The sequence below is a fragment of the Desmodus rotundus genome, chromosome 8 (assembly GCF_022682495.2).
Source record: "Desmodus rotundus isolate HL8 chromosome 8, HLdesRot8A.1, whole genome shotgun sequence".
NCBI lineage: Eukaryota > Metazoa > Chordata > Mammalia > Chiroptera > Phyllostomidae > Desmodus > Desmodus rotundus.
In genome coordinates, this window is record NC_071394.1 from 94,194,809 (window position 1) to 94,222,112 (window position 27,304).

Sequence of the window (27,304 nt, forward strand, 5' to 3'; positions counted from 1 at the left end):
AACCCATTGCACAGGCCATTAATGTATAATAAGGTTGAAAAATGAAATCAAGCACTACATAGGGTCACGGACCACTGGAATTTCACATATTAAGATTATCATTAACATGTATTATCCCCTGAGTATGGTATTTTCACAAATTTCTCAAAAATAGTCTTTTCAATACATACTTTTCTGAATGTATAATAAATTAATTAACTTGAGTTTAGAAATGAATAGATTACCCATGTCAATCCATCAAGGCTCCCTAGAGAAGGTGGCAGTTGTAACTGGTCTCCCCAGAGAGGCATGGCACACAGCAGGGCATTGCTGTGAAGCAGACGGTATAAGCTAAGGTCTACAGCTAGGAATGCACAGGATCTGCCTGGAGAAGTCCAGCTGGGAGAATCACAGGGTTTATTCCAGCTTCATGCCTAGAGACAGGAGGTCACAAAGGTCCTATGTCGCAACTGGCCCACAGCCATTGCCATCAGCCCCCTGCCTTGCCCATCCCACGGGCATACTCAGGCCCTCTTCAGTTCCCCTTTGGACTGGTTCAAAACAGAGTCTGCTGCGCGTGTTAGCTGAGATAGATGTGCTCCAAGATTAGCATCCCTGCCTCAAGCCTGGACTCTCAAAGAAAACTGGGAATTAGCAGTGCCCCCCTTGGCATGTGGCAGACTGGCTCTCCTGCCTGGCGATGATGCTGACTAGCTTTGAGAACTTCAGTAAGCAACTGAATGGTGACCTGCTTGTGGCCCACTTAAGGCAGGAACAAGTAAATGTCAACTACTCTCTTCATTACTAAATTTTAAATCCACAAATATTTCTGGGAGACCCATGTGTAGCGCACTGAGCCACAGGAATGTCACAAAAATCCATATGAAATTGAAGCAAAGTATGGTAGAGCTATGTGCCAAAGGGCAGGAGAAGCTGGATTCTGGCCTAAGACAAATGGTGATTTCAATTCTGGCTCTGCCGCTTACCAGCTTGTAGGGGGTCTAAGGTAGCTTCTGCGCCTTCTCTGAGCCTCAGTTTCCTCATCTATGCAATGTGGTGTCTCACTCACCACACAGGATCTAATGTGATCGGAGTTTTACAGTCCCTGGCACACAGCAGAAGTCCCACAGATGTTATTTCTTTTCTAGAGCTCTACCATGCTGGACCTCGGACAAGAGTCGGGGCCAACAGATACCCGGGTTAAAAGCATGAAGGGAGGAAAGAAGAAAAAAGGAGAAAGAAGAAAAGGCTTGTGCCCCTCGCAAATATGCCACTGTACACCCTGAATCATATTATCCAGAATCTTCTGTCACCAAGAACAGGTGACGTGACCTGGGCCAGCCCCCTGGCACAATGTCCTCACCCTTTTCCTTCCAACCCTCCCCTCAGCTCACCCCAGTCTCCCAGCTGTCCTTCTGTGACACTTCGTTCCTTGTGGCCACTTCTTCCTTGCTATAGGAGACAACCAACTGCTATTCCTGATGTTCACCCTCCACATGATAGTTACAAAAACCAGGTTTCTCCCCCAAATAAACGTGGTATGCAGCAGGAAGAGGGACTACCATCGATCTTTGCCAACTCCACAGGGTGGGAATACACCCTGGAAGGGTATATGCCATTTGTCTTGGGCTCATGTCCTGAATTCTCTTAGATATTCCTAAATTATACTAATAGCAAGTATTTATCAGGCCCTTGTTCCATACAGGCCCTGGGCCAAACATTCTGTATAGGTTTCATTACTGACTTCTGCTGCAACCCAGTTGGTCAGGTGCTGTAATCATCCTTGCTTTACAGGTGGGGACACAGAGGCACAAAGCTGTAAAGCAATCTGCCCAAAGTCACATATCTAGACACTAACTGAACCACATCCAAGCCCAGGTCTGACCCACCTCAGAGCCCAAGGGCTTCACCAGCACACAATTCTGTCCCAGAGCCATCGCCACACGAATAATTGCTGTCAAATATTATTAATTTCAATTAATAGTGTTCAACCTTAAGTTTGTTATTTTAAAAAAGAATCTGAGGTTAAAAATACAAGCAAAGCATGTCACAAATGGCCATTGATGAGGCTTAAATTACAGTACAGAGGAATGACACAAAACTCACTGAACTGGTTTCTTTTACTGGGAGAAAAAAAAAAAGACTCTACTTGAAAGAAGAGTGACCAGAATAGTTTTTGGTTTAAGGCAATTTTGTTTTTCTGTTCAAATATGAAACCCTCCTAAGATGACTAATAAGAGTTGACATCTTTTGTGCCATTCTCCATGTTGCTACAAACTAAAACATCCCTGGCCAGCTCAGGGAATAGTTCTGCCCTTCAGTCTCTACTCTGCAAAATGAAAGCAAAAACAGAACTCAGTTAGTGCCAGAATTTGATACAATTAACAGTGATGATGACAACATGCCTTTTGTGTATATACAGCTTTATATTTTAAAAGCCCTTTCATATCATTTCTCTTATTTGGTGCTCACAGTAACCCTGGGGGACAAGTGGAGCTGTTTCTAATCCCTGTTTGACTGATAAGGAAATGAGTGGATAAGTGGAAGCTTTGATGGGAGAATTATTTTATAACCTCAAGTACAAGGATGGCCTTCCTAACTGTGTCACAAAACCCGCCTGACACATTCAATTACATAACAATTTTTTCAAGACTCTGCCTGGCAGAAGCCACCATAAGCCAACTCAAAGACAAATGGCAAACTGAAATACAGTATTTGCAACACATATCATAGGCCAAGAATAACTTTCCTGATCTACAAAAACATATTAATTTCCCTGACATACAATTCAAAAAAATACTTGTACATAAATGTTCAGAGCAGAGCTGTTCATGACAACCTAAAAAGTAGAAACAACCCAAATGTCTATCGACAGATGAATGGATAAATGAAAAATGGTCTATCCATGCAGTGGAGTATTATTCAACCATAAAAAAGGAATAAGGGCTGGCGATGCTACAACATGGATGAACCTTGAAAACATTATGCTAAATGAAAGGAGAGAGACAAAATGTCACATATTATTTGAGTCCATTTATTTGAAATACTCAGGATAGATAAACCCACAGAGATAGAAAGCAGATGAATGGTCGCCAGGAACTGGGAGAGCTGGGGAAGGGGGGCGGGGGGTGACTGCTTCATGGATACAGAGTCTCTTTGGTGATGATGATGATGTTTTGGAACTATGTAAAGGTGATGGTTGCACAACACTGTGAATGTACTAAATGCCACTGAATTGTTAATGAATGGTTAATTGTGAATGCTTAATTTTGTTATGTAACTCGATAAAAATATTTTTAAAGTTTTTTAAATTTTTACCTCAATAAAAATATTTTAAAAGTTTCCTTCAAATCTATGAGAAAAACACTAACAAAAACAGCCCAGTAGAAAACTTAGTAAAGGATATGAATAACACTTCACAGAAAGGGCAGTACATATGAAATGTTAATCAACTTCATCCATAAGGAACATGAATCAGGCATGGCTGAATCCAGGGGCTTTAACAATGTCAACAGGATACTATGTGTCTTTTTCCAACTCTTTATTTTGCTTCCCTATATGGTGGCAGGCTCTTCCTGTAAGATGGCAAATGCGGCCCCCAACAACTCCAGGCTTACATTCCCCTAGTTTGGCAATTCTGTCAAGGAAAGCAGTCTTTCCCAGGAGTTCCAAAAAAAGTCCCGGGAATGGTCAACTGGCCTGGGCTGGAGTGAACAGCTATCCCTGAACCTTGAGGCCTGGATCTTGGGTTTGCCCCTGGAGCTGTGGGATAGGATCAATCCCAAACAATCCACATGGCCAGAGAGATTCCCAAAAGAGGATCAGGATGCTATTCCAGAAGGAGGAGGAATGGCTGCTGGATGGGCAAAGTCAAGTCTGCTATGAAAAGGATATGGGAAGGAGGGAAAGGAAATTCACAGAAGAGATCCATGGAAAGTGTGATGAAGCAGCTTGAAATTACCCATCTTTGATGTTTATAAAGCACCTTCTCATCCATCATCTTGATCCTTGCACAGTCTTTGAGATAGGTAATATTACTCTATTTTACAGGTGAGAAAATGAAGTCACAGGGAAACTGAAGGACTTCCCCAGTGCAAAAGTCAGGCAAGGAACCAGGACACCTGACCCTGTATCTGGTGGTCTTTCCCCTAACTATGCAGATACCACATCTTACTGAGAGACACTGCAATGCACATAGGAACTCACAGGCCTCAGGCACCTGCCCACTTGGCTCTGTTAGGAAAAGGAAGGAAATCAGCCTCTTAGCAATCAGAACCTGTCACTAAGCCGGAGGCAAGCTGCCAGCTGATGCAGCAGAAGTCCTCTAGCTTTTCAAGTGCACTTCCAATTATACAGCCCAACTGTCCCCTTGATCACCTACAGGGACAGTGATTCACAGCTGGGTCTCTGAATCCTAATTCTGAAAGAATAGAAAGAAGGACCTTAAAACACCCAAGCCCTTGACTCCATCACCAGCAGAGTTTGCTCATTTCCAGCGATGATGAGGCCTTTGGTCCTCAGCCTCCGTAGGTTTCAAGGGAACACTTATTCCATCTGGTGAGACCTTAGCTTGATGAACACTCTGGCCATTCTCCCCATCTGTCACTCACTCCTCCCCAGAGGAGAAAAAGAGACTTAGCCAATCAATGAATTGTGGAGGATAGACTGAGTTCACCCCATGGTCTTCTCTTTTAGGATCTGTCGGCTTACAGGAAGGGTATGTTCAGCTGTGCTCTCTTCACCTTGCAGTAGGAGGAGCAGGCCAGTTCTGCCCCTGTGGAGGACGCCTGTGGCGGCCCCAACTAGGTGGGACAATCTGTTTCATTCAGGGATGAAAAGTTAACTCACCTTTTTGGACTCACACCTAAACCATGTCCTTCGATTTACTTTTATCGTGAATAAAGGTTACATTTTGAGAAACAGAATAACAAGAAATTTCTGGAGCTGGTTTGGAAGCCTGGCTCTGCCACCTACTAGCTGCATGACCTTGAGCAAGCTGCTGGCTGGCACCTAGAAAGTGTCACATACATGTTTCTTCAATACATACAAACCCTTTATCTGTCTGTCTCCTTTATCTACTTCTCCGTTAGCTCGAAACTTGAAAGGGAAGAAAAGTATGACATGTTCACCCTACAGAAGTTCAACACTAAAGAACTTCTGCCTTATGATTATCTAACCACTATGCTGTACTCCTGAAATTCATATAAAATAATGTTAAATGTAAAATATAATTGAAAAATAAAATTTTTTTAAAACTTACATCTTTTTAAGGTTTTTAATTGTAAGGCATGAGGTAATCACAGAAATGCATAGTCGTGAGTGTTTCGTCAGGTGGCGAAGAGTCTTAGTTCATCCGAGCTGCTATAACAAGATACCATGGGCTGGGAGCTTATAAACAACAAACATTTACTTCTCACAGTTGTGGTGGTCAGGTAGATCACTGACTTCTTCCGGGTCAGAGAGCTCTGTGGGGGTCTCTTTTATAAGAGCACTAATCCCATTTCTGAGGGCTCCACTCTCAGGACCTAATTACCTCCCAAAGGCCCTGCCTTTGAATACCATCACATTGAATGTTAGTATTCCATCGTGGGAGTTTGGGGGTGGGTGGGGGATGCAAACATTCAGACCACAACACCACAGTACAAGAACTCAAGGCACAGCTTGCAGACTAATAGATGCCTGCCCAGGTAATAAATCCTCAGGACCAGACAGGGGCAGAGCAAGTGAAAGAGGAGACCATAAAACAAGAGCATAGGGAGAATGTCCCAGTCAAGACAAAGACACTGACCAGACTCCCAGAGCCTCGGCCTCCTCATTTCTGCAATGGGAGAATAATATAACTTCTTATTGTTCTTGGGAGAATTACATGAGATAATGAATGACAGGTCTTATCATATAGATATGAGGAATTATTAGAGTGCCCACGGAGCCTGTGTATGCAGTTACCATGTGTGTACTGGTCACCTTAAATGCCCTCTGTGGGGTATTGGGAGAAGCAAGAGATGATGTGACTTGATTAAGGTCTTATAATTCGTAAGTGTTGAATCTGGGCTCTCAGCCTAGGTCATCAGACTCTACTATATCATGCAGGCCATCCACTGCTGGTAGATTCATAAGAGATATGGAGATCAGGATAAGAAATGGGAAACTCGTGTCAAATTCTCACCTTGTCTCAATGTTATGGACTGAAGGCCTGTGTCCCTTCCTAACTGCCAATGTAATGGTATTTGAAGATGGGGCCTTTGGAAGGTAATTAGAGTTAGATAAGGTCCTGAGAGGGGGGCTTCATAGTGGTATCAGAGCCCTTACAAGACAAGACACCAGAGAGCATGCTCTCTCTCTCTCTCCCTCTGCCATGTGAGGACACAGCAAAAAGGTAGCCATCTGCAAGCCAGGAAGAAGGCCCTCACCAGACCCCAACCATGCTAACACCCTGATTTCAGACTCCAGCCTCCCAAACTGTGAGAACACAAATGTCTATTGTTTAAGCCACCCAGTCTGTGGCTTAAGTCTGTGTATCTTCAAAATAATTAATAATAATAATATTAATAATAATGGAAAGAAAGTATCTATACCAAAGGATATGAATAGAAGATTTCTATTAACTCATTTACTTACTCATTAAGCAAATGTATCTTAAGTACTTTGAATGGGCTAAGCATCCAAAGAGCTACACACAAGCATGAACCAGACAGACGTAGTCCCAACTGTTATGGAGATCTTAGTTTAATGGAGGAGACAGGTAAACAAGCAATTACAACTCAGTGTGACAAGAGAAGTACAGGGTTCCATGGGATTTCATGGTAAGAGCACTTGACCGGGACTTGGAGAGCCAGAGACAGCTTCTGATATGCAGAAATTTCTAACCTGAGCCTAAAAAACAGAGAGCTGGAGATAACAACTACAAGACAGGGAGAGAAAGTGTTCTGGACAGAGGTAGTGGCATGAGCTGAGAGGCAATGGACTGTAGCTGAAGCCCAAGCTCAAGGTGAAGCATGGAGGAGTGATGCTGGAGAGAGACATGGGCCAAAGTGTGAAGAGCTTCCTGAGACACGCTAACAAGTTTGCACTTTAGTGGGGTTCAGTTGGGATCCCCAGAAAGGAACAAACCTCATCAGATTTGCCTTTCAAAAAAGGTAACCCCTGAAAGCAATGTGGAAACTGGACCAGAATAGGCAAGACAAAGGACTAGAAAGCAGAGCAGAGGCTGTTACCATCATTTAGGAAAGGCTCCAAGTTAAGCTAGACAAGACAATGCCATGTACTGCTGCACTGTAGAAACTGGGTACTCTACAAACATTGCCTGACTGTATCCTTGTGCCAGTGACAGCATACACTGGGTGCCATTATTGTTCCCATATATTCAGATGAGGAATTATCTACTGCAGAGCTGCCCCCTCTGGGGTTAGCTGCTGTCCCTTTGTCCCTGATGCTGAGCTGAGACCCCACCATTTCTCATCTGCACAACTTTAATGGCCTCCTTCCTGGTCCTTCTGCCTCCCTACAATCCACAATCAACCCAGGAGCCAGAGTGAGCTTTCAATGTGGAAATCAGATCATGACCCCTTCCCCGGTAAAAATCCTGCAATGGTTTTCCTCCACGTAGAGTTAAGTGCCCAGTCTTTCCCATGACCCCTGACCATTAAGCCTCTACCTTGCTCCTGAACCCATTTCATACTGCTCTCCCTCTGACTCCCTACTCCAAGCCACAGAGCTTGCTTATACTCCTAGAATGTTCCAAGGACTTGCTGTCACTCAGCATCTTCCAGGAACTTGGCCCATGTGTCACCTTCTCAGAGATGCCCACCTAGACCATCCTATTCAAAGGGCAACTCTAGCCCCTTCCCCTATTTTACTTTCTGAATGGTACCACCACATCCAAAGGGATCTTATTGAAGTGATCTTATTTACATATGTTTGTTCAGTTAATGACTGTTTCCAGATCCTCCACACCCCACCCACAGTAGACTAGTGTGTCTGATAGAACTTTCTGTGATGGTAGAAGTGTTCTATACCAGTGCTGTCCAATACAAAATAATAGCCACCAGCCTACTGAGCACTTGAAATGTGGCAAGTGTGACTGAAGAACTGAATTTTTAATTTGACTTTGTTTTAATGAGTTTAAATTTAAATGTAGTGGTTATTGTATTGGACAGAGAAGCTGTAGAGTAGAAGCTCTAAGAAGGCAGGCACCATGCCCTTCACCATGTCCCACATGCCCACAACAGTGCCTGACATTTAGTAAGTGCACAATAAATAATTCTTGATGGAACGGACAAAGATACGAACAGATGAACAAGGAAATCCCTTCTGACCTCCTCTTGGCACTGGTCTCCACTTCTCACTACAGGCCCTGAGGCCGCCCTCCACCCAGAGAGGAGGCGGGAAGTTGTTTGCTGCAGTGACCTCAGGCATTTGACAGAAACACCAGGTGCCAGGGCAGCAGAGTCAATTACTCCCTCCACTGCACTCCACTTGGAGCCCAGCACCCCCTGTGTGGAGGTGGGATGGTAATGAGGCCTTACCAGGCCCCAGTAAATACTGCAGCTGTTTCCTATACAGTCATTTGGGCTTTATGGAATGTGGAAGTGCCTCGGCCTATAAACCCACGTGGGTCGCTTTATTTGTCTTTCCTCCTCTTCCTCCTCCCTTGTCTAATGTTGGGAGGCACTAGGAGGGAGATCCAAGTCAGTGTCAGGTCAAGAAACTGAATTCAATTAAAGCCTTATTTGGACCCAATCTCTTTTAGGAAATGAAATCAGCATCAGGCTGAATAATATATTTTTTCCAAGTGGAGTCCCTCCTGGGCTCCATTTAGGCAGAAAGATAATTCAGAACAGGCATTCAGTCTGGCCTTATTTTTACACAGCAAGGATTAGGACATCTACATTATCCTGTGGCAATAAAACAACGTTATACTTCCCCCTGTGATAGTCCCAAATAATGATTGAGAAAGATATGGCTCCCAAGTCCTCTGGAAAACACTGCTTCACCTTGTTAACTGAGCTCAGGATCGAGTGGGAAAGGAGCAGACACAGATGCTTTGAGATAGTAATGAATGTGAGACAGAGAACAGACAATGGGTTCAGAGACAAGACAAACAGATCAATTGTGCAAAGACGGCTCTAGCTGAACTTCCTAGAGAATCCATGTCGCGCACCGGCAACGGATGCTGTAAGGGGTCTGGTTTCCATGGGTGAGAAAGGAAACTCTTGTGCCTGCCTGAGAGACTGACATGGAGGGACAGCAAAAAGTTTGACTACTTTATACTCCATGCGCATCTCTGAGAAGTGCCACTATGTCATCTGAGATGCTTCAGGAAAAGAGCTGTATTTCCCCTGTAGTTTAGAAAGTATCCTTTACCTGAAAAAGCCTCTGTTCTGTGTCATAGCAGGGGACGGGGGCATATCCCCAACTGCTGTCTGGACAATAGCTAAGTTCCAGGATATCAGATGCTCTAAAACTAATAAATAATAGTAATAATAAAAATAGCTGCATTTAGGCCCTGACAATGTGCCAGCCTCTGTGCAAAGCCTTTTTCTACATAATCTCAGTGAATTCCCCTAACAACTCTAAGATACCTATAACTACCCCCACTTTACAGGGTTAAAAAGAGGAGGATTTACAGAAGTTAAGTCATCTGCCTCACTGGAGAGGCCCATTTAGAAGGAAGTAAGAGTGACCTCTGAACAACAGGCAGCAAGGAACTGAGGTTCTCATCCAACACCCCATGAGTCCTGCCAACAACCACATAAGTCAGTTTGGAATCAGATATGCTATGGACTGAACTGCATTCCCCTAAAATTCATACGTTGCAGCCCCATCCACCAAAGTGCTAGCTAGTATCTGTAGATGGGGCCTTTGAGGTGTGATTAGGTTTAGATGAGATCATGAGGGTGGGGCTCCCATGATGTTATTAGTGCCCTTATAAGAAGAGACTAGAGAGCTTGCTCTCTCTCTCTCTCTCTCTACCATGTGAAGACACAAGAAGTTAGCTGTCTGCAAACCACGAAGAAAGCTCTCACCAGAGCCCACCATGCTAGTACCCTTATCTCAGACTTCCAGTCTCAGCAATTGTGAAGATAGGAATGTCTGCTGTTTAAGCCACCCAGTCTTTGATACTTTGTTTTGGCAGCTCGAACTAACTAATATAATACCCTTCCCCATCTGAGTCTTCATATGAGACCTCAGCACCAGGTGACACCTCAGCTGAAGGCTTGTGAGAGAACCTGAAGCAGAGGACGCTGAGGACCCAAACCTGGATCCTCGATCCTCAGATACTGTGAGATCAATGTGTATGTTTTTATGCTACATTTTTTACTTGGCAATAAATAACTGACACAGTCACACAACCCATAAGTGCTTCAGCTGATTCCAAATCAGGTGAACCTGGTCCCAGAATGCACTTATTTTTGCACTCATTCACACTGCCTTTCATGTTTTCTTCCTTCCCTTTCCCCAGACTACCAATACAGGCACCTACCGTGCTGAAACAGTCTGATGCTGCTCCTTTTCCTGCTGCCCTGTCCACCAGGGATAAGAACAGGGCTGGGAACACTTACACAGGCAGCACCATGGAGTGAAAAGCAGGCAGATTCTAGAGTTAGGTAACTGGATTAGAACCACAGCATTGCCAGCACACACCAACTACATGACCTAGGGCAAGTCACTTCCCAAATCTGAGTCCTCACTAGCCATCTGTTGAAAGATTGTTTCTTTTTTAAAAATTTTTTATTGTATTTTTCCATTACCATTCATCCCCCTTATACTCTCTTCCACACCACCCCCCACAATCACCACACTTGTCCATGTCCATGAGTCCTTTTTCTTTTTTGCTCCATCCCTCCTCCCCAACCCCTACTCCAGAGCTCTCATCCTGCTCTCTATGAATCTACCTCAATTTTGCTTGTTAGTTCAGTTTGGTCATTAGATTCCACATATGAGTGAAGTCATATGGCATTTGTCTTTCTCTGACTGGTTTATTTCACTTAGCATAATGTTCTCCAGGGCCATCCATGCTGTTGCAAAAGGTAAATTTTTCTTTTTCTTTTTTTTTTTTTTACAGCCAATTAGTATTCCATTGTGTAAAGGCACCATAGTTGGTTTATCCACTCATCTACAGAGGACTCTTGGGCTGCTTCCAAGTCTTGGCTATTTTAAATAATGCTGCAATTAATTTATGGGTGATTATACTCTTTCAAATTAGTGTTCTGGGTTTCATCAGATAAATATCCAGAAGTGGAATCACTGGGTCAAAAGGCAGATCCATTTTTAACTTTTTGAAGTATCTCCATACTGCTTTCCACAGTGGCTGCACCAGTCTGCCTTCCCACCAACAGTGCAAAAGGGTTCCCCTTTCTCCACATCCTCTCTAGCATTAGCTGTTTGTTGATTTATTGATGATAGCCATTCTGTCGGTGTGAGGTGATATTTCATTGTGGTTTTAATTTGCATTTCTCTGATGATTAGTGACATTGAGCATTTTTTCATATGTCTATTGGCCATCTGTATGTCCTTTTTTGGAGAAGTGCCTATTCAAGTCTGTTGCCCATGTTTTAATTGGATTATTTGTTTCTTTGATGTTGAGTTTTACAAGTTCTTTATAAAGTATGGATATTAACACCTTATCAGAAGTATCAGCAAATATGTGCTCCCATTCAATGGGTTGTCTTTTTATTTTGTTGATGATTTCCTTGGCTGTGCAAAAACTTTTTAGTTTGATGCAGCTCGTTTGTTCATTTTTTTCTTTGTTTCCCTTGCCTGAGGAGCTATATCAGAAAAAAATATTACTACGAGCAATTCTAAGATTTTACTGCCTATGTTTTCTTCTCAATTTTTATGGTTTTGAGTCTAACATTTAAGTCTTTAATTCACTTTGAATTTATTTTTGTGTGTGGTGTAATAAGGTAGTATAGTTTCATTTTTATGCATGTATCTGTCCAATTTCTTATTGAATAAACTGTCTTTAGCCTATTGTATGTGTTTGCTTCCTCTGTCAAATATTAGTTGACAATAAAGGTGTGGGTTTATTTCTGAGGTCTCTATTCTGTCCCATTGATCTATATGTCAGTTTTTATGCCAGTACCATGCTATTTTGATTACTATGGCCTTATAGTATAGTTTGATATTAGGTAGTGTGAGTCCTCCAATTTTGTTCTTCTTTCTGAAGATCTCTGTTGCTATTCAGGGCCTTTTGTGGTTCCATGTAAATATTTGAATATTTGTTCTAGTTCTGTGAAGTACATCATTGGTATCTTGATAGGAATTATGTTAAATCTATAGATTGCTTTGGGTAGTATGAACATTTTAAAGATGTTAATTTTTCCCATTCATGAACATAATACATGCTTCCACTTATTTGTATCTTCTTCAATTTCTTTCTTCAGTGTCTTATTATTTTCTGAGTACAGGTCTTTTACATTCTTAGATTTATTCCTAAGTATTTTGCTCTTTTTGAAGCAATTGGGATTGTTTTCTTAATTTCCCTTTCTGAGAGTTCATTATTGGCATATAAAAATGCAACTGGTTTCTGGATATTAATTTTGTATTCTGCTACTTTACTGAATTCATTTCTCACCTCTAGTAGTTTCTTGGTGGAATCTTTAGGGTTCTCTATGTACAGTATTATGTCATCTGCAAATAATGACAGTTTTACTTCTTCCTTTCCAATTTGAATGTCTTTTACTTCTTCTTCTTGGCTGATTGCTATGGCTAGGACTTCCAGTACTATGCAGGGTAAGAGAGGTGAAAGTGGACATACCTGTCTTGTTCCGATCTTAAGAGGAATACCTGCAGTTTTTGCCTGTTGAGTATGATGCTGGCAGTGGGACTGTCATATATGACCATTATTACATTTGGCATGGTCCCTCTGATTCCCCTTTGCTGAGAGTATTTATCATAAATGGGTGCTGGATTTTATCAAATGTTTTTTCTGCATCTATTGATATGATCATGTGCTTTTTATCCTTCATTTTGCTCATGTGTTGTATCACATTTATTGATTTGTGAATGTTCTACTAATGTTGCATCCTGAGAATGCATCCCACTTGATCATGGTGTATGATCTTTTGATGTATTCCTGTATTCAGTTTGCTAATATCTTGTTGAGGATTTTAGTATCTATGTTTATTAGGGATACTGACTTATAATTTTCTTCTTTGTAGTGTCTTTATCTGGTTTTGGGATTAGGATAATGCTGGCCTCATAAATGAGCTTGGGAATCTTCCTTCCTATTGAATTTTTTTGGAATAATGTGAGAAGGAGAGGTTGTAGTTCTTCTTGGAATTTTTAGTAAAGTTCACCTGTGAAGCCATTTGGTCCGGGGCTTTTGTTTGTTGGGAATTTTTTGATTCCTGCTTCAATTTCACTAAGTGCAATTTATTTATTCAGATTCTCTCATTCTTCCTGATTTAGTTTTGAAAGACTGTATGTTTCTAGATATTTATCCATTTCATCCAGGTTGTCCAATTTTTTGGCAATAGCTGTTCATAATATTTTCTTACAATCCTTTGTATTTCTTTGGTGTCAGTTGTTATTTCTCCTCTTTCACTTCTGATTTTATTTATCTGGGTCTTCTCTCTATTTTTCTTGATGAGTCTTATAAAAGGATTGTCAATTTTGTATATCTTTTCAAAGAACCTAGTTCTTGGATACATTGATCTTTTGTATCATTTTTTAGACTTATTTCATTTATTTCTGCTCTGATCTTTATTATTCCCTTTCTTCTACTCACTTTGTACTTTGCTTGTTGTTCTATTTTAAGTTCCTTTAAGTGGAAAGTTAGATTGTTTATTTGAGCTTTTTCTTGTTCCTTGATATAGGCCGTAATGCTATGAATTTCCCTCTTAGGATTGCTTTCCCAGTGTCCCACAGATTTTGGGTCGTTCTGTTCTCATTTTCATTTGTTCAAGGTATCTTTAGATTTCTCCCTTGATCTCACTGTTTACCTATTCATTGTTTAATAACATGTTATTTAGCTTCCATGTCTTTGTGCATTTTTCAGTTTTCTTCTTGTGATTGATTTCTAGTTTCATAGCATTATGGTCAGAAAATATGTGTGATATGATTTCAATCTTCTTAAATTTATTGAGACTTCTTTTGTGTCCTAACATGCATGCAGTCTATCCTTGAAAACATTTCATGTACACTTGAAAAGAATGTATATTCTACTGCTTTAGGGTGAAATGCCCTGAAGATATCAATTAAATTCATTTGAATAGTGTGTCATTGAAGGCTGCTGTCTCCTTGTTGATATTCTGTCTGGAAGATCTATCCATTGAAGTCAATAGGGTGTTTAAACCCCCAATTATGACTGTATTTCTGTCGATCTCTCCCTTTATGTCCATCAAAATTTGCTTTACATATTTAGGTGCTGCTATGTTGGTTGCATAAATGTTTGCTAGGGTTATATCCTCTGTTGAATTGTTCCCTTTATCAGTATGTGGTGTCATTCTTTGCCTCTTACTACAGCCTGGGTTTAAAGTCTATTTTGTTGTGGCTACCCCAGCTTTTTTTCCTTTCCATTCGCATGAAATATCTATTTCCATCCCTTTAGTTTCGGTCTGTGTATATCTTTTGTTCTGATGTGGGCCTCTTGGAGACAGCATAGTTATATATATGGGTCTTGTTTTCTTATCCATTCAGCTAACCTGTTTCTTTTGATTGGAGCATTTAAGACATCTACATTTAAAGTGATTAATAATATATATGTATTTATTGCCATTTTATTTTTTTAACTATTTTTCTCATTTTGTTTTTTTCTTTTTCTTTTTCTTAAAGCAAGCCCTTTAACATTTGTTGTGATACTGGTTTGGTGGTAATACATTTCTTCAGTTTTTTCTTGTCTGGGAAGTTCTTTATTTCCCATTTGATTTTAAATGATAACCTTGCTGGGTAAAGTAGCCTTGGTTGTAGGTCCTTGCCTCCCATCACCTTGAATATTTCATGCCAGTCCCTTCTAGCCTGAAATATTTCTGTTGAGAAACCAGATGACAGTCTAATGGACACCTCCTTGTAGGTACCTAACTGCTTTTCTCTTGTGTCTTTTAAGATTCTCTCCTTGTCTTTAAGCTTCGCCATTTTAATTATGATGTGTCTTGATGTGGGCCTCTTTGGGCCCATCTTGTTTGAGACTCTCTGCACTTCCTAGCCTTGTGTGTCTTTTGCCTTCACCAGGTGAGGGAAGTTTTTGGTCACTATTTCTTCAAAGGTTTTCTATTCCTTGCTCACTCTCTTCTCCTTCTGGTAACCCCATGATGCAGATGTTGTTACACTTCGTGTTGTCCCAAGTTTTCTTAAACTCTCATTTTGTAAAATTCTTTTTTCATTTTTCTGCTCTGCTTGGGTGCTTTTTTCCTACCTTGTCTTCCAAATCATTGATTCAATCCCCTGATTCATCAAATGTACTCTTTATTCCTTTCAGTGCATTATTTCAGATATTGCATTCTTTATTTCTGACTGGTCCTTTTTTATTGTTTCTATGTTTTTCTTCGTGCTGTTAAGCACCCTTATAATCATTACTCTAACTCTATATTTGATAAATTGATTGCCTCTGTTTCATTTAGTTCTTCCTCTGGAGAATACTCTTGTTCTTTCATTTGGGGCTCATTTCTTTGTCTTCCCATTTTGACTGTGTCTTTGTGTTTGTTTCTGTATAAATATTAGGTAGATTTGCAAGGACTCTGGTGTAGAGCTATATCAGATGCTGCCTGTGACTGGCCCTGGACAAGGTGTTTGAAGCTAACAGCGACCCACAGCTTGTGGCTCCCTCTGCTGGGCCTGGGTATGTGCACAAAGAACCAGGCTGTGTACCAAAGCCAGCTTCTATAAGCACTGGGCCTGAGGGAGGCTCAGCCATAGTCTCAAAGCTCCCAGAGATCTATCTGCCTGTGCCTGCAGGCTCTCTGTTAGCCTTAATCACTGAAAGTGCCTCCAGCTGCTGGGCTCAAGCTCCATAGAGAGGGGCAAGAGGGATTCCTGGGGGGGGGGCTATTACTTCCCCCTAGGCTGATACTGCATGGAAGGGAATGCTCTGCCCTAGAAAGATGGCTTCTGCACTATGGGGGCATAACTGAGCACAGGGGTCCTGGCAGCTGACTCTTCATCTCTCTCCCCAGAGCCAAATACCCCAGACTCTCCTTGTGTGGCTCTAGTCAGCTCTGCCGTCCCTTTGCCAGAGCACAGGGTAAGTGTCTGCAAACGAAATTTTGTGTGTTGGCCCTTTAAGAGCATCCTTGTTTCTAACCATCTCTCCCTGGCAGACAGAAACCCCACTGCTTTTCACAGCCGATATAATGGGGGTTCCTTTCCTGGTTGTGGTACTCTAGGTTGGGGAGCAGAGCTTGGGGGTTAGGCCCCATACTTCTCAGGGGGAAGTCCCCAGCTGCTGAAATATCCCTCCAGAACTTCAACTGCCGCCGGTTGGAGCCCAGTCAGCCCTCTTGCACCTCCGTATTTCCCTTCACTCTTGACATGGTGAAATGGTTTCTTCTGTTTGTCCTTGGTTATAAGGCTTCTCTCAGTGTTCAGTTGGTTACTCAGGATGATTCTTCTGTAATTTAGTTGTAATTCCAGTTTGGTCCTGGGTGGAGGTTAGTGTAGCTTTCACTCACTCTACCACCACTTTGGATATCCAAAAGATTGTTTCTTGTAAGATGACTAGAAAGTCTTTATGCAGAGGGCTATACTCTAGGAACAGTTTTGGATAAGGTCCCTTGCCCTCCTCTTTCAGCCTAACAAATGTCATCTTAAGATAAGAAGAGTCAATGGGCATTCTCCAAGGTGGATCAAAGTTAAGCCTGCCAGTCCGAGTCTACCAATGGATGCAGTGTTCCTCAGCAGTGCTCTGTCATGAGGCAAGAGAGAGGTTACTGTTGAACCAGAACCAAGGACTTACACAGTGTCCCCAACAGAGCCACATAGGTACATTTCCTTCAAGATGTCTCTTCTACCATTGGCATATCTGTATTTGCCTACCTAGACTCCTTAAGACTGATTCTTATTTGGAAAACACAAATGTCAGCCCTCTGTGTCATTTTGTGGACAAAATTTATACTTGCTAGTTCTACATGACACAAGGTCTGTTTGTAAATCTTCCCAAGTAAAACTGCAGTCATTCTACCCAAACACATTTTCAGCCTCATCGTAGCATGTGGTGATGACACCAAGTAAAGGAAGCAGTCCATAAATGTGGCGATATTGGGAAATAATTATCCCAAGAGAAGGCAAAAGCCAAAACAGGCCACATTTAGCCTCATTACTATACTTACAGACCACACAAAAAAATTTTAGGTAGATAATTTAACTCATTGTCTGTCATGACATGGTACTTCTTCTGATAAATTGTTACATGAAAAGGTAGAATGTAAAAAATGTTAATATAGTATGATCTCATCTAGGAAGAAAAAGAAAAAAGGAAATAAAAACATTCTAAGGAAATGATTCTCAAATATGTATTAGAGACACCTGGAGAACTTTTTAAAACACATTGTTGAACCCCATCCCTAGAGTTTCTGATTAAAAAGGCCTGGGATAAGGATAAAAATTTTGCACTTCTAACAAGATCTCTGATGTTGTTAGTATGGACACAAGACTTTGAAAACAACTATCATAAGAAAATATGCCGAGATTTATTGGTTACATGTAGGAAGTGGATCTAAAAAGAATCATTTTTAATTCTATATAATATTATTCTATATTATTGAATGTTGATAATAAATAATATATTTTTTACAATCAGAAAAATATATAATTAGTATAAAAGGGGGAAAGTCAATTTTTAAAATAAGTGTGTAGCAAACAAGTAAATCCTCTATGACATTCTCTTTCATGTAAAATTCAAAGTGTAATCCATGGTGATAGAAATCAGGGCCTTGGCACTGGTTTTTTGGGATATAACACCTAAAGAAAAAATAACAAAATAAAAAAACTAACAAGTAGAACTACACCAAACTAAAAAACTTCTGCATAGCAAAGGAAACCATCAGCAAAATAAAAAGGCAACCTACTGAATGGGCAAAAATATTTGAAAATGGTTAATAGCCAAAATATATAGAGAACTTATACAACTCAATAGCAAAAAAAAAAAAAAAAAAAAATCCCAAACGACCCAATTTTAAAATAGGCAAATTACCTGACCTGAATAGACATTCTTCAAAGAAGATATGCATGCAAATGGCCAACAGGTACATGAAAAGTGCTCAACATCTCTAATCATCAGGAAAATGCAAATCAAAACTACAAGATACCACCTCATAGCTATTATAATGGCTATTATAAGAAAAACAAGAGATAGCAAGTGTTGGGGAGGATGTGTAGAAAATGGAATCTTATATAATGTTGATGGAATTATGAATTAGTACATCCATGATGAAAAAAAGTATGATGGTTCCTAAAAAATTAAAAATAGAATTATAATATGATCCAGCAATTTCACTTCTGTGACTATATCTGAAGGAAATAAAAACACTATGTCAAAAAGATATATGTTCCCCACCACCCGTGTTTATAGCAGCATTATTTACAACTGCCACACCCACATGGAAACAACCTTAATGTCCATTCACAGACAACTAGGTAGACGAGTTGTGGTATTTACATACAATGGAATATTATTCAGCCATAAAGAAAAGGAAATCATACCATTTCTAAGAACATGGATGGACCTGGGAGGGGGGTGAAATTGGAGAAAGGTGGTCAAATTTCCAGTTGTAAAATAAGAAAGTACTGGGGATGTAAAGTATAGCAGGCTGAGAGTAAACACTGTTATTGTACTTGAAAGCTGTTAAGAAAGTAAACACTAAGAGTTCCCATCGCCAAAAAAAAATTTTTTTTCCTTTTTTTTTTGTATCCATATGAGATATAATGGATATTAATTAAACTTACTGTGTAATCATTTCACAAAATATATAGGTCTAGTCATTATGCTGTACACAATAAACTTATATAGTGCCGTATGTCAGTTATATCACAATGAAACTAGAAAAACAATTTGAGGATATCAGAACAGAAGTTGCCTATGGAGGTGGGGATTAACCAGAGAGGGTCACTGGGGAACTTTTTAGAGTGATGAAAATATTTACCATGACTGGGGTGGTAGTTACCCAAGAGTATACATATATTTATCAAAACTAATCTAATTATACATTTAAGATCTGTATGTTTCTCTATGTGAATTTAACTCACCAAAAAAAAAAAAAAAAACACTGTTTCTCCAGGGAATAGTGACCTTTTGGTCAAGATGGCAGTGTATGTAAACATGGCTCACCTCTTGCACAACCACATCAAAATTACAATTAAAATATAGAACAACCATTTCTCAGACTTGTCAGAAATTGAGTTGAATGGAAGTCTGACTACAGAATTAAAGAAACCACATCCATCCAGACTGGTAGGAGGGGCATAGTCCCAGAATGGGCTGAATCCTCACCCATGTGTGGTCCATAAAAATTTCAGAGGGATATCTCGTGAGCAAAGAGTCCCAGACAACACCAGGCCCCCAGCCCAGGGTTCCAGTGCCAGGAAGATAAGTCCCAAAACTTCTGGCTTCAAAAACCAGAGGGGATTGAGTCAGTGGAAAAAACTGCTGAAGCCCCAAGCAGACACACACACACACCCTCACCTACGCAGACTCACTCCCTCTTAGTTCCAGTACCAGGGCAGTAGCTTGAAAGGCAGTGGCAAACTAAGTGTCTGCCATTAATACAAGCAGAGGCCATTGTCCATTTTCTAAACCCTCCCCCAACACAGCCAGCAAGCTGATGCCATATCTGAGACTCCATCCACTAAGCTAATACTGTTTGACCCACCTTGGAGACCTGCCTCAGTCCCTCAGGCAATCCCCTCATGATTGTTCATGTCCATGGGTCATGCATATAGGTTCTTTGGCTACTTTATTTCCTATACTGTACTTTACATCCCATGACTAATTTGTAACTACCTATTTGTACTTCTTAATCCCCTTACCTCTTCACCCATTCCCCCACACCCTCTTCCCATCTGGCAACCATTAAAACACTCTGTATTCATGATTCTGTCTCTGTTCTTCTTGTTTGCTTAGCTTGTTTTTTAGATTCAATTGTTGACAGATATTTATTTTTGCCATTTTATTGATCATAATTTTGATCTTCTATTTTCTTAAATAAGTCCTTTTAACATTTCATGTAATAATGGTTTGGTGATGACAAAGTCCTTTAGTTTTTTCTTGTATGGGAAGCTCCTTAGCTGCCCTTTGATTCTAAATGATCACTTTGCTGGGTAGAGCAATCTTGGCTGTAGGTCCCTGCTTTTCATGACTTTGAATATTTCTTGCAAATCCCTTTTAGCCTGCCAAATTTGTTTTGAGAAATCAGCTGACAGTCTTATGGGAACTCCCCTCTACATAACTAACTTCTTTTCTCTTGCTGCTTTTAAGATTCTCTCTTTGTCTTTAACATTTAGCATTTTAATTATGATGTGTCTTGGAGTGGGCCTCTTTGCATCTGTCTTGTTTGAGACTCTCTGGCTTCTTGGACTTGCATGTCTATTGCCTTCACCAAATTAGGGAAGTTTTCTTTCATTATTTTTTCAATAAGTTTCCATTTTCTTGTTCTTTCTCTTCTCCTTCTGGCACCCCTATCATGCAAATGTTGGGCCTCATGAAGTAGTCCCAGAGGCTACTTAACCTATTCTCTTTTTTTTTTGTATTCTTTTTTCCTCTTGTTCTGCTTGGTTGTTTTTTGCTTCCTTATGTTTCAAATCATTGATTTGATTCTTGGCTTCACCCACTCTACTGTTGTTTCCATGTAAATTAATTGTTCTTTATTTCAATTAGTATCCTTGATTTCTGACTGGATCTTTTTTATGCTGTTGAGGTCTCACTAAGTTCATTGAACATCTTTATAACCAGTGCTTTGAGCTCTGCATCTGATAGATTGCTTATCTCCATTTCATTTAGCTCTTTTTCTGGAGTTTTGATCTGTTCTTTCATTTGGGCCATGTTTCTTTGTCTCCTCATTTTGCAGCCTCCTGTGTTTGTTTCTATGTATTAGGTGGAGCTGCTTTGACTCTTGTGTCTTGGTAGTATGACCTAATGTGTTAGGTGTCCTGTAGGGTCCAGTGGCATAGCCTTCCTTTATCACCTAAGCTGGGTTACTAGAGGTGTGACCTTTCTGTGGGCTGAGTACACCCTCCTCTTGTAGTTGAGACTTGGTTGCTGTTGGCAGATCAATGGGAGGGATTTACCCAGGCCAATCAACTGCAAGGATTGTCTGTGACTACTTACCACCAATCTCCAGTCTCTGTGGAGGATCAGCTGTGCAGGGGCAGGATGGTGGTGGTCTGACGTGGTCTGTAGCTGTCTAATGGGTGCACTGGACAAGGTCAGGACAAGGTCAGCCCCCACCTGTGTTTTGCCTGGGCTCCCCTTCCTGAGCTGTAAAGCAATCTGAGATGGCCACTACTTGTGCTGGACTTAGAGACTTCCAGGTGAAGACAAGCTGTGAATCTAGGCTAGCTGCTGTTAGTGTCGGCCTGGGGCTCACTGTGGCAGCTGTTACCTTTTTGAGAGGACTTAGGAAGTAGTGAAGCATGAGCCAAGACCAGCCATTCATATGGAAAAGTAGTTTGGGTAGGCCCATAAATTGGGGTGGGGCTGAGTCTCTAGGGATCTCCAAGGAGGGTCAGTGTTAGCAAGTTTGATAGAGTCTCTGGCTCTGTGGGGGGAGAGTTTAGAAAAGAGACAATGGCCTATGCCTGCATTAATGCCAGACACTTCAGTTTCTCCCTTTATGCCACTGCCTTTCAAGCTACTGCCCTGGTGTTGGAGCTAAGAGGGAGTGAGTCTGAGTAGGTGAGGATGTGTACGTCTTCTTTAAGAAAAACTGCTTGGGGCTTCAGCAGTTTCTTCCACTGACTCAATCCCCTCCGTTTTTTGCAACCAGAAGCTTTGAGGACTTATCTTCCTGGCACTGGAACCCTGGGCTGGGGGCCTGGTGTTGGTCTGGGACTCTTTGCTCACGAGATATCCCTCCGAAATTTTTATGGACCACACATGGGTGAGGGTTCAGCCCATTCTGGGTCTATGCCCCTCCTACCAGTCTGGATGGATGTGGTTTCTTTAATTCTGTAGTTGTCAGACTTCCATTCAACTCAGTTTATGATGATTCTGAGAAATGGTTGTTCTATATTTCAGTTGTAATTTTGATGTTGTGCAAAGAGGTGAGCCATGTCTGCCTACTGCACCATCTTGACTGGAAGTGCCATGACAACTTTTAATATCCTTTAGAACAACTCTGATGTTTGGCCTTGCAAATTAAAGGTCTTCCACAGTAATCTGTCTTCAAATATGCTCTGTCAAAAGGTCATATGCTCTTTAAGAACATGTCTATTTGTCTTAGTAACCTTAGTGCCTGGCATTGTACCTGGCACATAGTACACATTCCAAAAATATGTGACCCAGATGTGGCAAGATGTTGGAGGGCAAATTTTGCTCATCACATGCCCACCTTGAACTGAGACTCAGCATTTCAATGCATTCTCAAAAGAGATTAAACTCTCCAACACATCAATAAGGAATGTCTATTTTACTGAAAAATTCTTGGGGAGTCAGAAAAGAAAGTTTACTTGCATATAATATAGCAAGACTGCATAAAAGTTCCTTTAAATGTTTCTCTTCTTTTTCTTCAAAGTCCTCTCCTTCATTTTTCCTTCCTTCTCTTCTTCTTCCATTACCTCAGCCTCTAAAAAATATGCTCTATTTTCCCAAAGATGTTCAGTTTTCAGCCTTAGAGTGCCAACCCACTCAGCCAAATAACAGCCTGGTGGTTGGTTAATGGAGTAGAACCATCTGTCTATTGTTCTTCAAGCTTGATGCTTACGAGCTCATCTTCACCCCCACCCAAAGCAGCTGATTGAAGTGTTCACTAATCTACATGGGGGTCTCCTAAAAGGGGAGTGAGAGGATAGGGTGCTAAGAGAGGGAAGAATCTATTGCTAAGAAAATAAGACTTTTCTCCATCAGGTTACAAAGATATATTGAATGAATGAATCAAGATTATCACCATCAAGCCTTAGTCAATGTCAAGACACAGATGCCTGCCAGAACTACCATTTCCCCTAATCCTAACCCCTTCTCCTGCTGGATACAAATGAGCCACTCTTCAATGGGTTTCTGGCTTAACAGAAACTACAGCAAAGCTCTGCGCCTGAAATATAGAGCCTTCTGAGTAACTAAGTTGTCCCCTAGTGTGAGTTCTCTGGTCCTCTTGCTGGGCCTTCCTTCACTGGCATCTAGGCCTCATCTGTCTTCTTGGTCTCTGATCCAAGAAAGTGCTTTGACCATAATTACCTGTCTGGTACAGCCTCCAGCCTCACTCTGATCTGTGCCACCTGGACATAACCCTCTTCTACCCTTGTTCCACCGCTTCAGTTCTGTCATGAACACCAGATGCTGAGCTTTCTAAAGAAATGGGAGTGGGATGGAGAGAGTCTCCTGTTATTTAAGCACTAATCCTGTGCCAAGACCTGTGATTAAGGGCTCCTAACCAGCACGTTTGGGTTAAATACTGCTCTTCCTTGGGCAAGTTATTTGACTTTTCTGTGCCTCAGTTTTCTCCTATGGAACGCAGAGATAATAATAGTAAATTCTCGATTCATGTTCATTGTGGAGTTATTACTATTACTGCTCACATATATTGACTTTATTTAATTCTTACAAAAATATTGGAAGGTTAAATGAATAAATATTATTTTCCCTGACTCATAGGTTTCACAGAAGAGGAAACTGGAGTTCAGATAAAGTGACTGATTTGCTTATGGTAACAGAGCCAGTGAGTGGTGGAAGCAAGATCTAAATTTGGGTCTATTTGATTCCCAGACCCCATGCCCTTTCCATCACATCAGGCCTCCTCCAAAGCCAACTACCTCCAAGGCATGGGGTGGCCAAGGCTCCTTGGGAAAAAGTAAAGAACAAGAGGCCTCCTCCAGATAGGACAATCTCTCTTGTAGCATATTCAGGAAGTAATGGAGACAAATGGAATGAATATGAAACTAGAATTAAAATCAGCAGCCCCACTTTGCCACTCACTAGCAAAGTATACACATGTAACCAATCCTCAATACCATCATCTGGAAAATGGGAATGATAATTCTGTTCATAACAATAATAATAGCCCTGTGCTGGGAGCACATGGTGACAGCAGTGAATTGGTGTGCAGTGTAAGCCATGTAAAAGTATACTGCCTATTGTGAAATGTGTCACAAATGTACTGTTCGGAGTCAGCATGGGATGGTGAAAAGAGAGATAGTCTTTGAAGCCAAGAGAAATGGGGTCAAATAGCAGTAGCTGAGTATCCTGAGTGGGTTATTTCACTTCTTGGAGCCTCAGTGTCTTCATAAATGGGGATATATCTGACTCTTTCCATTACAAGTGGCAGAAAACACAACTCAAAAAGGCATTTGCATAAAAAGGGAGTTTATTGTCACCTAAGTATTTGGACTACAGTTAAGGCATGCAAACAATGTCACCCAGTCACCACAGGCTCTCTCTTGACCTCTTAATTCTGTTCTCAGCTTCATCATTTCATTCTCCTTAAATAGTAGCCTCCCACTCAGCACATCAGGATTACATCCAACCGCCTGAACAAACACAGGGCAAAAAACATTTCTTGCAAAATTTCCACAATTAATATTCATTTATCAGACTTGGATCACGTGTCGATTCCTGGACCAGTCATTGAAGCTGGGAGATAATAATATTTGGAATGGCCAGGCCCTGGAATAAGAGGTCTGGAATGAGCCCTATTATAAACCTGTAAGCTGAGAATGGGATCAGTGGAATGGTTCTCTAAAAGACAAAGTACGATCACCTGAAAGAGGGAGAATGGATGATGGGCCAGCAGCCACAGATGTCTCCAGATGGAGTTGTCTCCAGCTTTAATTGAGCCCTGTATGTAAGTAGGTAACTATTATAGAGGAGGACAGGCCTCTGCAAAGTAGAACTTGAGCTATTGAGAAGTCAGTGCAACAAGAGGCAAAGGAATACCCCAACTGAGGCAAATATGGAAGGTCCCAAGACAGCAGTAAGGTGGACCCCACACTGGACTAGTCTGGGGCAAAACTCAAAGTCAGCCCCACAAGGGGGAGAGTTGAGGGCTCAGTATGGGCAGGTGATGAGATATGGTTGGGACAGTGGCCAAAAGGCCAGTGCTGGCAGAGCTGTGCCTCTGGCTTTTGGTTGAGTGGACAGCTTGTCCCCTTCAAAAGGCCAGGCCCAGCAGGCGAAGGAAACCATAGCAACCACAAGTTAAGGAAGACTGATGAAAAGCTTGTAAACACAGCTTCCAGCCATGTGGCATAGCTTTGGGCTCCTAGGAGACAGCCACATAAAGACCAGTCTGGCTCATGACAATCAGGCAGAGGGGACTATTTCTGGGCTCTATGCAGAGTTTGCAAACCAGATAGGCAAACAGACATCATGGCTGCAAAACAGCATCTTTGTGTGCTGTACTTCTAGTTGCTCATGTGTGCTAGGTGGCAAGGTTTGCCCTTTGTGCCCATACCAGTTTATGTCTACCTCCCCATCCCATCTCTACAAACTTCTGACCCACCCTCAGCTCTAGGCAGCAAGTGACCATGTAAAGAGTGGCAGCAACTGGGAAACCTAAGGGGTTCCGTGTAGTTCAGTCATAAATAACCAGCTGTGTCATGCAACTTCCTGAGCTGCACAACTGGCAATGACAACCTGCCTTCCCATCCATCACCAGGCAGTGATTGTGGGTCCTCAGCAGGGTGCTGATAACTACATTTTTCAAGGTCGTGGCCTGGCCCACTTTTCACCAGTGGATAGTTAAACCATTACACAATGCTTGGTATGACAGTATCCACCTAGAACGGGTAAATTTAACAAGATATAAAATCTGCTTCTTCTCCAATCTGATTTTCCAAAGAGAAAATAGAAAAATCAGCAAACTCTTTTTACTTGAGAAATACTTGAAATTTTAGGGGCACAAAACCCAAATAGTAACTATGGCAACACAAGCCACTTCAATAAGACTAACACATTATTTCCAGCACAATAGTCTGGCTTGTGCTCAGAAAGCATAGGTAATGTTAGCTGAAAGCAATTCCTGAATTGGGTGGGGTGGAGGGTGGGGAGGAGGGGTGATGTGGAATAAATCCTAAAGCAGTGGAAGCTTCATGCTTAGGTTTCTGGTTTCAGGCCTCTAGATTCAGTGGCATAACAAATTAACTACTGGATTAATATCTTGCATCTCCATACTAATGAACTGGAAGCCCCTTATTCTCTGCTTGGACTTCTTCACTTTCAACAATGCTACTCAAACCCCAGGATTCACCGTGACAGTGCTGAGAATATGGTTTGTAAAAATTACAGAATCAGGCAACTTGACCAGACATTAGGATCGTCCAGACTGGCAGCCTCCTAAGGCAGAAGAATGTGCTATATGTTTTACATAGTGCTGAGGACCTGACCACGGTGAGTGAAGCTCCATCTAAACTCATTTGTTTTACAGACCCAGGAAAATTAGGAAACCTGGTCAGGGTCATTCAGAATCAAGAGCTGACATGGACTCCGGCTTATGAAGCAGAATGGAATGGAGTTTGCATCCTGGCTGTTGTAGAGTCTGGGCAAGTCACTTAACCTTTGAAACGGGGTTTACTTAAGAATAATAATAATTATGATAATAGTAATATAAGATAATAAAAGAGTATACTTTTTAAGATTATTGTAAAAATAAACAATCTATGTAGTACATTTAGCACAGAATAAGTGCCCCCAAAATAATTGATACTATTATTATTAATGGCAAAGCCAGGACTAGACCAATTACTCCTAGAAGACTCCCACACAATGCAAGAGAAAATTCAACTTCATTTTAATCCACAGTCCCATTTCTTTCCATACCCCATCCTCTGACATAAACTACCATTAATCAGTTCATTTTTTAAATTTTGTTATTGTTGTTCAATTACAGTTGTCCCCATTTTTCCCCCATTGCTCTCTCTGGCCTGCCCACAACCTCCCCCCTTCATGCCTCCCCCCATCATTGTCCTTGTCCATGAGTCTTTTATACATGTTCCTTGACTCGACCCTTCCCCTTCTTTCTCCCATTATCCCCCTACCTCCTCCCCTCTGGTCACTATCAGTTTGTTCTTTATTTCTATGTCTCTGGTTCTACTTTGCTCACTTGTTTGTTTTGTTGATTAGGTTCCACTTATAGGTGAGATCATATGGTATTTGTCTCTCACTGCCTGGCTTATTTCACTTAGCAGAATACTCTCTAGTTCCATCCATGCTGTCAGGAAGAGTAGGAGTTCCTTCTTTCTCTCT

The 27,304-nt window shown here is 41.3% G+C and overlaps 1 protein-coding gene across 2 annotated transcripts in view; it reads right to left on the minus strand.

The window, feature by feature from the left end:
- Positions 1–27,304, minus strand: part of SRGAP3 (SLIT-ROBO Rho GTPase activating protein 3) — a 348,421-nt gene that overhangs the window by 255,300 nt on the left and 65,817 nt on the right. The window lies entirely within an intron of this gene.